This window comes from Leptopilina heterotoma, unplaced genomic scaffold, assembly GCF_015476425.1.
Source record: "Leptopilina heterotoma isolate Lh14 unplaced genomic scaffold, ASM1547642v1 Lhet_17, whole genome shotgun sequence".
Lineage (NCBI taxonomy): Eukaryota > Metazoa > Arthropoda > Insecta > Hymenoptera > Figitidae > Leptopilina > Leptopilina heterotoma.
Window position 1 is genome coordinate 2,690,718 of NW_025110886.1, and position 13,685 is coordinate 2,704,402.

A 13,685-nucleotide genomic window follows, 5' to 3' on the forward strand; every position below is an offset into this window, starting at 1 on the left:
TTTGCTTGCAACTTCCCAAATTACATAACATTTGATCTCAAAATTGTGTCAATATTGAATGTTAAAATTATAGCTTGGAATATGTAGTTACTTTTCTCGCGTATGGCTTTTTTTTAATTAAAAAATTTTATAAGACAATATAGCGTTATAAATAAATAAAGGCTAACAAACAAAATGAATAGTTTCTTTCAAAATTTTCAAATTTGATCAGATTCGCTTAAAACTTGTTACTCGGGGGTTTCTGGGGTCATTGATTACGATCCTGAAGTCACATTTTAGAAATTCACTATGGCGGATCTAAATATGTCGGACAAATTTTCACATTTAATCAGATTCCCTTAAAATTTGTTACTCAAGAGTTTTTGGGATCGCTGATTACAAATCTGAAGTCACTTTTTAGAAATTAAACATGTCGGATTCAATATAACAAAAAAAATTTCAAATTTGATCCGATTCGTTTGAAACTTGTAATAATAATAAAATATTCACATTATAGAACATTATGAAGTTAGAACTTCTTTAAAATGACTTCAGATTCGTAATCAGCGATCGCGATCCCATAAACCCTCGAATAAGTTTTAAACAAATTTAATGAAATTTGAAATTTTGTCCGACATATTGGAGTCTCCATTTTGAATTTCTAAAAAGTGACTTCAAATTCGTAATCATCGACCACAAAAACTTCCAAGTAACAAATTTTTTAAGGGATTCGCATTAAGTTTGAAAATTTTTTCCGCCATATTGGATCCGTTATTTTGAAGTATTAAAAAGTGACTGCAGATTTGTAGTCAGCGACCCTAAAAACACCCGAGTTACGAGTTATAAGCGAATATGATCAAATTTGAATTTCATCCGCCATATTGGATCCGCCATTTTTGATTTTTTAAAAATGACTTCAGATTTTTAATCAGCGACCCCAAAAACCTCCGAGTAACAAGTTTTAATCGAATCTGATCAAATTTGAAAATTTAGAAAGAAACTATTCATTTTGTTTGTTAGCCTTTATTTATTTATAACCCCGGTAAAAAGGCTTGCATTAAAAAGTATTGAAAAAATTGAATTCCTTTTAATTTTTTTTTGTCCTGAGTTTCGAATTCCCAATAAAAGTATACAAATAAAATATTTTTAATTCCCTTTAATATCGTCACATAAACGTTGACCAAGGGGACCAAGGTATAAGAAAGGAATTGAAAAGCACATAATTTTAGGTTAGGTGTAGTGTATAAAATAAAGGAAAGTAATAATTAAAATTAAATAAAGTTTTAATACAAATTTTACATTATACGTGATTTACATAAAAATCACACAGCACCAAAAATTTCTTGATACTTGACAGGAAATCGCTCAGTTTATATTAGCAGACGAAAATGTAATAATTGGGCGAATATTGCATGCAACATTGATACAATATTGCCTGAACATGTCAAGTTATTATTCACAGTAAAATTTTTGCTCAAGTTTGATATTCAATATTTCCTTATTATACGGACATTTAAATAACCTCACATTCTTCATGACTTTTACCACGCAATATTTATAACCTCGCTGGGCGAGATCCTGTCTAGTTTAGAGAAATTCTCGGTGCTATGTGGGATTCTATTTGCACTTTGGTAATTTGCACCCGATTATATGCACGTGGACAATCGCGGTTGACGCTATAGTTATATTACCAGTTACAAATGTGCTTGAGCACATTACAACTGTCAATGAAATCACTTTGAACAGATGAGCCACATTCATTTCTTTTTCCATCCTTGGGTGTTTACGAGATGCTCGCCCTAGGGCGCCCCGAGGCGACCAAAGGTTCTCAAAGTCACTTTTATTATCGTTTGTTTTCATATAAATAAAGAATAATAAAAGTGACTTTGAGAACCTTTGGTCGCCTTGGGGCGCCCTAGGGCGAGAATCTCGTAAACACCCCTTTTCTCAAGTAACTTGGATTTTGATTGGTTAATTTTTGTTTTGTCACCAGCAAGCATTTGATTTACAAGGAATTAAAAGGGATTAATAGATCACAAATTTATTCCACTTTAAGTGATTAAAAAGTATTCATTCTAATATTGTAAACTTTGGACATTGAAAAGGATTCGTTTTATAGACGAATTTGACTTAAAAGAAGTATTAAATTTGGCGGACAAAAAAGGAATTCAGAAGTATTTAAAATTTTCGTCTTTTTATTGATGATGAAATAATTTTTAATACCTTTTTATTCAAGCCTTCTTACCGGAACGCTACTACATTGTCTAATAAAATTTTTTGATTAAAAAAAGCCATACGAGAAAAGTAACTACATGTTCCAAGCTATAATTTTTGGTAATTATTATTATCACCTTATTATTTATTATTACACTGGTCGACAAAATTAAGGTTTTTTCTTGCTACAAGAGTAAACGAAAGTGATTCTTACAGGATTTTTGACGTAGATTACGAATCTGTAAGTGAAATTGTCCCATCACGTCTCAATTTTGAGAAAAACGGGGTCAAAGTGCCAAAAAATGGCTTTTATGGCACTTTTTGAAGCACTATAAAAAAAGAACGCGACGTGATAAAAAGCTCAAATATGGCTTAAATGAGAACTCAAACCCTCAACTTTAACATCCAGAAGCAAAAAACCATGTAGAAATAATTCAAAATTTTGGGGAACAACTTTTCGCTAAAACCGCTAAAATATCGCCAAAATAATAGCTGTTTTACGCGCATGCGGTAAAAAGTTGTTCCCAACAATTTTGAGTTATTTCTACATGGTTTTTTACTTTTGGATGTTAAAGTTGAGGGTTTGAGCTCTCATTTAAGCCATATTTGAGCTTTTTATCACGTCGCGTTCTTTTTTTATTGTACTTTAAAAAGTGCCATAAAAGCCATTTTTTGGCACTTTGACCCCGTTTTTCTCAAAATTGAGACGTGATGGGACATTTTCACTTACAGATTCGTAATCTACGTCGAAAATCCTGTAAGAATCACTTTCCTTTATTCTTGTAACAAAATTTTGTCGAACAGTGTTATTCGTATTATATATCGACAACATATTGAATCTTTCCCAAAAATTGAATCACATTGCTGTCGACAAACCAAAACAAAAAAATACCTACATACCTACACGGAGAGAAATAACAAGGGTTTTCCCCATGAAAAAATATGCATTTAACGCGTGAAAATTATCACAGTATAAATGCAGGACGCTCACGGTTTTTCCCGGTGAGATTCTGGCAACGAGCTTAGGACAATAAGGGCTAAGGCGTGGCCTATAACCGCTCAACACATGAAATTCATCGGGAAATCCTGTGAAACTGCTACCTGAAAAAGGCATGAATTGAAATCACGGGGAAAAGCCTTGTTTTTTCTCTCAGTATAGAAGTAGGACTAAACATCAGGAATAGTATATTACGATGCTAGGCCAAACTTTTAAACATTGTAAAGCCGGAATCAGCATATGCCTTTCTCATTGACAGAATTAAAGCAGCCCTTGGAGAATCTAGAGCCTACAACCCTTCGAGTCTACCTGGAAATCGTAAATCGAAACCCTTATGGTGGGACATCGAATGTGATGGGGCTTCAGATAAGAGAAGAGCATCTCGGAAGGAGTTTCTTAGTTCACAAACTGCTGAAAATCGAATTAAATTTAAGAAATTAGATGAAGAAGTTAAACATTTCTATTTTTCATAGAAAAAAAACATTTCATTTTTAAACATTTTTAAACATTTAAACATTTCCTTTGTAGAAAAAGGAAGCTCTCTTTTACGGACTTTTGCAATTCCCTATCCCCTTCCATGGGTTCTAAGGAAATTGGGGTAAAGTTAAGGCTTTTGCCACGTCTACTCAACCGTTACGTACGGGTATTAGCAATGATCCTAACTCCCAACAATTTAAAGAACTCCAAAATGAATTAACGCAAGAGAATATTAAACGCTCTCATCTTGCGTTTGTTTCAGGTATAAATGAGGATGAACTCCTCAATGGGCCTTTTTCCAACTCCGAATTCAATTTAGCTATGTTACACTCCAAAAAGGACACTGCTCCTGGCTTAGACTCCATTTCGAATCATCTCAATCATCTCTCTCCTAAAACAAAAAATTACCTTCTGCTTCTATTCAATTGTTTCTTCTTAACATGTAGCTTTCCTCTCAGCTGGAGGGATACCAGAGTGGTGTTCTTGCCCAAACCTAATGGCAAAGGGTATAGACCTATTTCTCTTACCTCGGCTGTCTGCAAGTTGTCGAACGTCTCATACATAAATGCTAGTAGTGCTAGTAGTGCCTTGAACACTACTTTGAATCAGTCAGTGGCATTCCACCCCTTCAATATGGGTTTCGAAGGGGCAGATCTACCATTGACTGTGTTTCCACCTTTGCCACAGACATCCACCAGGGGTCATATTCGTAATCAGCGACCTCAAAAACCGTATTACTGTCTTTTTTACAAAAAACGATCACTTTTTACAGATGTTGACAGCTGTCAACTGTCAAATTGTCAATTTAACATCATATTCGTAATCAGCGACCTCGAAAACCGTTACAAACATGTGTCACTTATTTATACTTATTGTTGCTAGTTAGAAAACTTAGATTATTTTTTCTATGTTTGGGGAGTTTGTTATTAATTTATATAAACAATTATTAAAAAAAAATTTCATTACTTGTATGTTTTTTATTTTAATACTGTGATCAACGGTGAAGAAAATAAGCCTAACTTGATTAAAAAATTATTAATATTTAAAAAAGTTACGAGGGTTTTTCTAAGTTAAACTTTAACTGCTGTTTTCTCGAAAACTTGTTTTCGCACGTAAGCCCACAAAACACAGTATTTTTCTGGAAGTTTGCTGCAAGTTTTCTATGCAAAGTTCGCAAGTTTGCGTCCAAGTTTGCAGCAAACTTGCCTACAAATAAAAATGTCACCCTCTTGTCAAGTTTGCAATGAGAACTTGAGGAAAATTTGCAGCAAACTTTCTAAAATACCTAAAAAATTAAAAAAATTTTTTTTTTCAAATAGCATATATTTTGATGAACGATGCCTTCCCTGTAGAGAAGGTGACTAAAATATAGTGCGCAGCTCTAGATGTCATAGTAAACTACTGCGCATACATCTAAGTTTTTGCTATTTGGCGCAAGTTTGCTGCAAACTTGCAGTGCAAACTTGCCAAGTGGGTGACATTTTTATATTTATGCAAGTTTGCTGCAAACTTTCAATGCAAACTTGCGAAATTTGCATGGAAAACTTGCAGCAAACTTGCAGAAAATGTCTCTGCTTTGTGGGAGGTCTCTTTTCACTGTCCAGATCACATATACTGATCTTTGGATTTTTCTGGGAGTAAATTTTCAGTCACTTCTTTCGCAGCTGCAATTATTGCCGATGGAGTTTCGTTTTCAGTATTTTCACTCATTTTTCAGAAAATATTAAAAGTATACACAGAAATGGTGTCAATCACTACGGAATTAAGAAAATGTCATGAGTCTTTGTGAAGACTTTGTTTTTGTTTGGGCGACACGCATTGAAGTTTGATTTCCTTCTCACAGATGGCGCATTATTAGTTGTGTTTCTGCTTTACCGGCTTTACCTAACAAGTCACTACAACGTTTCTGATTGGCTGTTAAATGAAAACTGTAATAAAAGTGTGAAATAAAGTGAAAAGTGTGAAATTAAGAGACTAGGAACAATATACGCATGCGCGGCAATATTTATATGATCGTTCGCTATAAAACGCCCTTTCTCGCACATTTTCCTTGCACCAGAAGTGGGACTTTTAATGCATGTATTATATAATGTAAGTTAAAGCAGCAATTGATTTCGAAATTACTGTAACTCACATATTATTATTAATACATATATTACATGGAATAGTATAAATTTATTGAATTAAAGAATTTACTCTCTCTAAAACAGAAGCCGTAAAATTTTCATTAAAAATTCAAAATATTGAAAATAAAATTTCATTAAAATCTTGAAAAGTTTTGTACTTCACTGAAATCAGTGAAATTTTTACTAAAAAGAATTCTTTGTATTTTAAAATATAAGTCAATTTTAATAGTAATAATTTTCAGATATCGTCTAAAAGGACATACAGTCAACTCTATCAATAGTGCCGCAAAATTGCACAGCGTTTACGACTTTTCTTGGAACTGTAGTACCCCCACTGTTTGTATATTTCTCTCTTAAGGGAAACTCGAAATTCAGAAGCCGTGCTGAGTCACTAAAGTGGGGATAGAGCTCGAGCGAGAAAGAGGAGAAGTGGCACTATTGATAGCGGCACTATTCGTACAGTTGACTGTACTCAGTCTGCTGGAGATTCCATGCTTGCGACTATAGAAAATTCTGTGAAAAGAAAATCTATTTATGATAAAAATGATTGGTGTGAAATTATAAAAAATGCTAAAGCGAAGAATCCAGAGTATAATGTTTAGCAATTGCAGAGGAATAATATCTTCAATTTTTCTTATGTATCAGAAAAACATTTTGGAAAGGCATAAAACTTTCACAACTTTGTGAAATTCAGTTATTTTCGAATAGAACCATAAGTTATAAATATGTCTATAAAGGAGGTATTTAAACAGCCAAGATTCCGAAGAATAACAAAGAATTAGTCTTTGACTAGGATTCAAAGCCTTTACTGGTTTTATTCGCATTTTTTCCATCCCTTTTCGCTTATACTTTTAATCTTACCATTTTTGACCATCCAAAATACTTCTATTTAATCATACACATTTAATATTCCACCTACATTTTTTCCACTCCTTCTCGATCATTAAAACCTTCTCCCTTTCCTCTCTCTCATTTATCTTCTTCACCATTTCTACTATCATTCACCCTTGCCTTAACTACTCTACCAGTATTTTCCCTCACACAATGTTTCACCCTATGCATCCAAATACATTCTTTACCCATTCGTACCACTATTCCATGCTTTCTCTCTCAACAACTATATAATTCTTTTTTCTCTTCACGTTCTGTTTTCATCAATTCTTATCACACTTCCTTTCAACCTCGTTTTCAGCCTCATCACCTTTTTTCTCCTCCTTACTACCTAACTCCACCAACCATAACTTCGGTACACCATTATTGCCCTTTCCTATCGCTTGTACCATTTTGACACTTACACTGACCCCCACCCACACAAACGTTTTTCCACCTCTCCTTTACCCTTCATTGCACTTACATTCATACCCCTAATCACAACGTTATTTTCTCTCATTCCATGACATCCACTGGCCTTGACAATTCTCCCATTTTCACCTTCATAGACATATTCTCACTTCCCTTAACCTTCTTTTCATTTTCCATTAAACGTTCTTCCAATTCATACATTTTCCTCTACAAGTCTTCATTTTCTTTTAGCCACTCTATCTCACACTTTATCCACATTCGCTACATACTATCCCAAGCCACAGTGGACCAGGAAGCATCCAAAAGTGTCCAAAAGTCAAAATATGTTTAAAACTGCCTCAAAATCATTACTCGGGGCTTTTTGAGGTTGTTGATTACGAATCCGACGTTAAATTATGAAGTTTAGAATGTCGGATCCAATATAACGGACATAATTTTTTTAGCAGTATACCGAAATACTTACATTATTTACATCAAATACGAACTATTTACATTATTTACAGTAAGAAATATTTAGAATATTTCGAGAAAAGTGAATATATGTTTCGGGGTGCTTCATTATTGTTAGTCCCCTTGTCTCTCACATCGTTGCATGGTTATTGTTAATCGTCTGATAAAGCAAATTCTTCTTCTGATAAAATTCAAGCTCATGTATAAAAGCTCAAAAGTTTGTAAAAGCTGTTCATTCAAGCTATTATAACTTTAGTTAATAAATGTTTTTATTGTTAACAAAGAGTTCTTCCCTCACTCTTCCTAACTTTTCCTTAATTTATTATAAATTAGTCCTTTTTGCCGGGCAACCAATATATATCATTAAGCGACATTCTTGTTAACGATTAACGGTAATCAAATTCTTATTCAATTGCGTTAATTTGAAAATTGTTAAAGGACGCTTCCGTATCTCCAAATAAAAATAATTAAATTTTTCTTTTCATTAATGGTCTACTTTCTTGTACTATTGTACGATCTTCTATAGCATTAACATAACCTTTCAAGATTATAACAATAAAAAAAGAAAATAATATTTTACAAATATATATATATATATATATATATATATATATATATATATATATATATATATATATATATATATATATATATATATATATATATATGATTTTTAAAGCTTTGCCAAAAAAACATTTATTGCAAACAACTAAATATTGAAACACGTAGATTCAGTCGCCTTTCTCCAATTGTTTGCGTAGAAGTGCAATTTTTAATTCCTGCACTAAAAGAATTTTGGGCAGGCTGCTGGCTTTTCATGTCCGAAATTAGAGCTCCTGTCACAAGGCATTTTACGTTTACGCAATTATGTGTGCAAGTTATTCTGTGTTTTCCTTTACAAGTCGGAAATTGAGATAGCAGAAGCTGCAGTATCGTCACCTGATTTTTGAGAAGACGCTTCAAGAGCCGCAGTATTGTCAAGTGATTTTCGAATAGATGTTCTTGAATCTACTTGAAATTTGCTGCCTACTATCAAAGCAGAATGTTTTTTGTCCTTAACGCTAGCTGCAGACAGCTATAGACATTGCTGTATAAAAATAATGTATTTTCATTTACTTACCTAATGTTGAGTCGTCATTAAAAGCATTTTCAATGTTTTTTTTTAAATTAAAAAAAATTTTCAATTTGGAGTAATTACCTAGATGCTACATCCTTGGCTTTTGAAGTTATTGCGTCCGTTTTTTTACATACTATAATATTTTTATACTTTTAACCACGATCGACAATGTCATTTTTTCAGTATTTGTAAAATTTGCAATTCTTAATTGGATTTTCCTATAAAAAAAATATGAAGTTTCATAATACTTCTTCAACACAAATTTTGTTAAAAGTTTTACAGTATACTTACTTTTTTCGACTTTCCAGCCATTTTCACAGAATTTACTTTCTTTTAAATATACCTACTTATTTATATTACAAAGGAAGCCGGTAAACAACCAAGTGATTCACTGCGGTAGACAAGACGAAAAGAGAGAGACAGAAAAAGGTTTGTGCATAAATATTTTGAATAGCCAACCACAAACGGTTTTAGTGGAAATATGTGTCTTCTTGAGAATTGAGCAAATATGGGATTATCTAAATAACAGTGATTAGAAATGTGTTATCAAATTTCGTGGAACAGAATGGAAGTTACTTTTATTTTGATTGTCGATTAAAATAAACATAATTATTTAATCACGACTTCCTTCCGAATTGGTAAAATTGTATTGCTTATTCATGCTAAGGAAGTTGATAATGTTGAAGGTCACAAGAGGGATGAAAAAGTAAAAATTAGGGAAGAACATCGACGTATTCCAAGACCTTAAGATCCACTATCCAGTGATAAATAAAAGGTCTGTTTGACGTCTATTTCGTTCAAAAATCAGGCCAGATTCGAACAGAATTCCTATCGAATTCGTATGAAATTAATTACTAGTGAAATTCTTGTGGCGTTGTGAAACATTTTTTCGCACGAATATTCGTGCGAATAGTACCCGGATTTCTCTAAATGGATTGTAGGACATAAAAATGATTAGGATTATTTTGTAAAATTATTAAAAGATTTTATTAAATTCTCTAAGGTTACAATAGCGCTTAGATATTAAGTCGCGTGTACCTCTCAAACCGACAAGGTATTCATCGAAAGAGCGGTTGTTTCTTTCTGATCTTTGGGTAAATGCCCAGGCCCCAATTCGGCACCAAGTTTCGCCCCTCTTTTGCGAATTCTTACCACTACTACATTCTAGCACACACCCCCATCTTATCTCTTACCTAGACATACTGAGAATTATCCCTATCGTAAAACTAATTCATTTTTAGGTGCAATTCGGCCTTCCTGGGTTTTTACCATTATAAAATACTCAATAGGTTTAATACCTTATTTAATCCTCGGGAAGGTCCGAATGGCACGTAAAACACTTTCAGAACAATTATTCTCATGCTTGCAAACTTTCTACTTTATGGTTATTATCCAAGGACAAAAATATTACTACAATTCGGCCATCAGACTAAATTGACGTCCTCGTGAAATACAAAGATGCCTTTCATGATATATTTTTATTTTTTTATTTATTGGTTTATACACCTGTCTTCAGCCTACACAACTTGGCTATACAAGTGTCTCTTTACAAATTTTCTCTCATACAATATTTTTCTATTTCTATACTTAATACTAAATTTTGCGTCTACAGAACGGCTTGAAATTAGGAATACTCGCATTTGCCTGGACGACCCGTCTAATGGGTTTTCTCGCCAGTGGAGAGGGAAACTGTAGAAAACCTCTCTGAGTACAACCGGTTTATCGACAGTCGAGTTCTAATGGTGTATACCGGACAATAATCGACGGTGCACATCATTATACCTCGACGTCAAACCTCCCGCTCAGATTTTCTCACATGCCGGAGAAATACCAAGCCAAATGGGCGCGAACCAAGGGTACTTACCCTTGGTCCTTAAACGACCGCCAAGCGAGGCATCTATCCGACTGAGCTAATCTGTCGGTTTTTCATGATATATTTATTTAGTTGTACAATTACTGCGTGTTTATATATATATATTTTTAACTTACACTCACATTCTATTCCATACCTGAAGATTACATTATTGTACTGTCGCTCTCTATTTATCTCTCACTCTCATGCTGATTGTTTCGGTATTAATTTTAATCTATCTACCGCGATGATTGCGTTAAATGGTCTCTGACTGTTATTCACCCTCAATTTCGGTTACTAAATATCGATTATTACCTACGTTTTTTACAATCTCATATGGACCTTTCCTTGTGCGCTCTAATTTTTTACTTTCCCCCGTGGAAGGTGCTGTGCTCAAAATCAACACTAAATTCCCGGGTTCATATTGGCGCGCTTCTTTACGTTTCTTATCAAATTGTTCTTTCAATTTCGCGCGATTTTCCTCTAGCAGCTCTTCAACCGGCGCTTTTGCTTCCTCCTACCTTTTTTTTATTCAGCGCGTGAACTTCTTTAGTCAACGGGTTATCATGTAGCCCTACTGCTTGATTTGCGAATACGATTTCGTACGGAGTTCGTTTCGTTACTTATTTATGAACACTGTTATTTAAAGTCCATTGTACGTCAAACAATTTTTCGTCTGAATCTCGATTTTCGTCATCCTCGGTTATAGTGGCTAAACAGGTAGGAAATACTCGGTTTTGTCTTTCTACCTGCCCGTTCGCGCGGGGGGTACCCGAGGCTACCTTCACATGTTGTATACCGTAATCCTTACAAAACGCTTCAAATTCTGCGGCGGTAAACGCTGTTCCACTATCTGAAATTACTCGTTCCGGTTTTCTGTAATGTGCTACAAACTCTCACATCATACGAACTGTCCTAACCAACGTTCAATCTTTTACCGCTGTCAAAACCGTATATTTACTGAACCCACAAACAATTGCTCCGACATACTTGTTTTCCTTGTCACTAGTTACAAAAGAACCAGCATGGTCTACGTGCACGCATTGAAAAGGTGCATTTCCCTTCTCCAGTGGATGCAAGTATTCCGGCGTCTTACCAGTCGGCGTCTTGTAATATAAACAATTTACGCACCGCCTAATCTAGCTTCTGACAAATTTTCTCATTTTCGGAAAATAATACGTTTCTTTCAATTTTTCTAAGGTTTTATCTACCCCTAAATGTGCTAAATTTTTATGAGCTTCTGAAACAAGCTCTGGTCTCAAATCAAAAGGCACGTACAAACGAAACCGTCCCTTTGAAGCGCGGTAAACTAGCGCATCACACATGGTGAATTTATCATGTGTTTCCTGATCGCCCTCTTCTAACTTTTCTCGTATTTTCAAGATTTCCGCGCTTCCTCGTTGCATCGCGGCTACCTAATCTGCGTTCATCCAATGTAGACTCTACTCTACACTGCTCCCGAGATCCACGTAACACGCGAGCAAATGTCCATCCAAGTACGCGTCTTTACAATATTTTTCATGAATGTTCCCGAATGTGTTAACTGTCTTTTTCTGACCAGAATTCGTATTCGAGTGACTCGGTGACACTTGACTTAAAACATTTACCTGCTTTTGCTTTTGGACAATCACGTCGAGTGTGACCTGTCTCCTTACATGCGTAACATTGTATTCTACTGGAATCTCCATCCTTTCCCTTTTTATTATCTTTCGATCCTTCGTGCCTCCCATGTGGCACATCCCTTATGTGAAGACTTCCCGCCTTCAAATCCGGCAATAGATCGTGTGGTGCTTTTTACCGGTGGAGTGGTCCAAGAAAGTCTCGATACCTATTATTCTGCAACCCTTGTACAATCCACTCGATTGTTTCGTCTCCTTCCATCGATGCCTCATTACATCTTGACAGCTTCTCGTAAAAATATTCGTCAATGTTCTGGTTTGTTTTGCGTTTGTAATTTTGTGCTTCCAAACGCAAACTCATACTGCTACGTTAACATGGAAAGTTTGTTACTAGCAACTCTTCCCATTTTTGCCAATTCCGCTCTGAATCTTTTGGCAAACTGTCTCTCTAACGCCTGGCAACTCCGGCGAGATTTGCCAACCCGAAATGTTGTATGGCTATATCGTCCCAGCCATATAATTCTCCACATTCCTATACTTTATCAATTCACTGTGATATATCGATATTGTCTTTAACCAGATCGAATTGGGGTAACACTTCTGAAACATCACGGAACGACCACCCAACACTGCTTCCCCGTGCCTACGTTTCTTTTCCTCCCGTTTCGGTCATTTTTATGCACTCACTACTTTTCCCGTCAGTGATACAATTCCGCGCACTGTTCCAATCAGTAGCAAACCCAACGAAAGCACTAATCCTAACCGCAGCACAACACAGCCCTAGGTCTTACGTCTCGGCACCGAAATCACCCTAAACCGCGAAACCTTTCGAAACTTGCACTCTAACTAACTATTGTTGATTCCACTTTTGATTTTGTAAGACATAAAAATGATCAGGATTATTTTGTAAAATTATTAAAAGATTTTATTAAATTTTCTAAGGTTACAATAGTGCTTAGATATTAAGTCGCGTGTACCTCTCAAACCGACAAGGTATTCATCGAAAGAGCGGCTGTTTCTATCTGATCTTTGGGTAAATGCCCAGGCCCCGATTCGGCACCAAGTTTCGCTCCTCTTTTGCGAATTCTTACCCCTACTACATTCTAGCACACACCCCCATCTTATCTCTTACCTAGACATACTGAGAATTATCCCTATCGTAAAACTAATTCATTTTTAGATGCAATTCGGCCTTCCTGGGTTTTTACCATTATAAAATACTCAATAGGTTTAATACCTTAGTTAATCCTCGGGAAGGTTCGAATAGCACGTAAAACACTTTCAGAACAATTATTCTCATGCTTGCAAACTTTCTACTTTATGGTTATTATCCAAGGACAAAAATATTACTATAGGATTTTCAAAAAAAAAATTTCGTTCGTAAATCCGAATGGAAATTTGCACGGAATAACTTTTGACAACCAGTTTTCATCTTTTTCTATCCTTTACATATTTTTGGCTAATTTTTCCTCTATCTCTTTTTTCAAGCGACGCTAAGGTTTGGTAGTAGCCATTTTTCATTCAGTATTTGCCTCCTTCTCGTCCTGAGCAC